The following is a 2,500-nucleotide window of genomic DNA, read 5'->3' as shown; positions in this document are numbered from 1 at the left end:
ACACACACACACACACACACACACACACACACACACACACACGGGCCCACACACACACACACACACACTGCCTAAATCTTCAAATATATAAATAATATCTTTAAAGGTTCACAGAGGTGTAGCGTGGGAGTATTTCCTCCCACCATAGTCCTACTGTATCAACTCAGATCTGTAGCTGCTAGATTGTACTTTTACTCTCTCTCTCTCTCTCTCTCTCTCTCTCTCTCTCTCTCTCCCTCTCTCTCTCTCTCTTTCCCTCTCTCCATCAAACACAGTGACAGCACACTTTGCTTTCAGAGCTGTGTGTGTGTGTGTGTGTGTGTGTGTGTGTGTGTGTGTGTGTGTGTGTGTGTGTGTGTGTGTGTGTGTGTGTGTGTGTGTGTGTGTGTGCGCCTGTGCCTGTCTATTAAAGGTGTAGTCAGTGATTCTGGAGAACGCTTGTTGACAAAATCACTTTTTTTTTATCAAAATCTGTGAATATCTCCTCATGATCCACTACTCTGTGTGCTGTTAAACAAAATCTATTATTAATACACAGCCTAGGCTCTGTAAACGGGCATGTTGCTATAGCTATGGTATGGTGGGCCAGTTTTGTTTACATACCCTTTATTAACATAGCAGTTCACAGAGCCTAGGCTGTGTATTAAGACCAGTTTTTTCTCTTTTTCAGCACACACACACACACACACACACACACACACACACACACACACACACACACACACACACACACACACACACACACACACACACACACACACACACACACACACACACACACACAGTACAGACAGGTAGTGGATCATGAGGAGATATTCACTGACTTTGACAACAAGTGATTTTGACAACAAGCGTTCTCCAGAATCACTGACTACACCTTTACATACACATTCACTGATGCTATAGTTGGATACAGAGAGCTAAATATATTTCTGAAGGTCATAAACAAGCGATCGAAAGGTTAAGTGAGATAAACGTCGTAGCCTACAGGGTGTGGTAGCTATTTTTATTTTTAAACATATTAATGGGTCATTCTTCCTGTGAATGTCATGGCGTAAGTAGGGTGTATTAATGTTAAACGTGCACCTTAAAGGCCATTTAAGATTGGAAATACATGGACATTAAAGCTGGGGTGGAGAATTTGGGGAGAAAATAGCAGTTGGGCACTGCTCCACTTGTTCTCTTTGGTCCCTCCCCTATGGTCCCTCCCTGACACACTCTACACCAACAACGTCGTGCCAAAGTGAATGGACAGTCCCAACAGCCAATAAGAACAGAGAATCGGATGTCTTTTTTTTGTTTTTGTTTTTGTTTGTTTTTTTAATCGGAGCCTCACTCTGATTGGTCAAAGTCTACAGCTCATGTTAATTTTGACCAATCAGAAATCACATACCCCAGCTTTAAGTAGAGGGATGCAGAATGATTGAAAATGCAATATTGGAATATACTGAATATACTGAATATATACAGCTCTGGAAAAAATGAAGAGACCACTCCAAATGTTCAGTCAGTGTCTCTCGTTTTACTATCTATAGGCATATGTTTGAGTAGAATGAACATTTTGATTTCATAATATAAACTACTGACAACATCTCTACCAAATTCACAATACAAATACTGTCATTAAAAGCATTTTGAGCAGGTAATGTAGAGATAAAAATCTAAGAAAAATCTAGACTGGTCTCTTAATTTTTTCCGGGGGCTGTATATTTTTTAAATTTCTGTAATCTTCCATTTTGAGTACAACAGAGTAATACGGCCATTTTGAGGAAATAGATGAATAAATAAATTATAAGACACTTCTTAACTTAACCTTTATTCATACAGGTAAATCCCATTGAGACCGAAGACTCTTTTTCAAGGGAGACCTGTTTTCCTTTCCCACGTTACCATTCACACACACATTCATACACCGATAGCAGCAGGCTAACTATCGACATTCACACGAGGCAAGGTGGGTGAAGTGTCTTGCCCAACAAGGACACAACAACCATGACACAGGTGGCAGGGCGGGGATCGAACCTCCAACCCTTTGATCATCAGCCGACCCGCTCTACCACCTGAGCCACAGTCGCCCCCATTCGTGATTTTACAATAATTATTTTTTTCATAATTTTTTTTTGTTGTTGTTCCATTTTTTGGGGTCAAAAAGACCCGTTATCTTTTCTTTTAACACATGAAAAATAGTTTTTTTTTTCATTTTTATGAGGTGACTTTGCACTTCTTTTGTTTTTGAATGGAACTTTAATCTGCTTTGAATTATGAACAGTGACAATCACAGTGAGCGCAAAATAACAGAAATTCACACACACACACACACACACACACACACACACACACACACACACACACACACACACACACACACACACACACACACACACACACACACACGCTCAATTTTAGCAACTGACTGAAAGTTGGGAGTGTCAAAGTCTCAACTTGTGTTAAAAGGCCAATGCAACAAAAGAGATTGTTAAGCAACGTTTTAAACTGGTCA

The 2,500-nt window shown here is 40.1% G+C and overlaps 1 protein-coding gene across 1 annotated transcript in view; it reads left to right on the top strand.

The window, feature by feature from the left end:
* Positions 1-2,500, top strand: part of LOC307267715 (LIM zinc-binding domain-containing Nebulette-like) — a gene marked incomplete at its 3' end in the record, with an annotated part of 42,879 nt that overhangs the window by 28,205 nt on the left and 12,174 nt on the right. The gene's annotated exons all lie outside the window — the stretch shown is intronic.

The sequence above is a fragment of the Ammodytes marinus genome, assembly GCF_949987685.1.
Source record: "Ammodytes marinus genome assembly, chromosome: 21".
NCBI lineage: Eukaryota > Metazoa > Chordata > Actinopteri > Uranoscopiformes > Ammodytidae > Ammodytes > Ammodytes marinus.
Note: the sequence above shows the minus strand (reverse complement) of the source record. Positions and strands in the feature narration are given on the sequence as shown.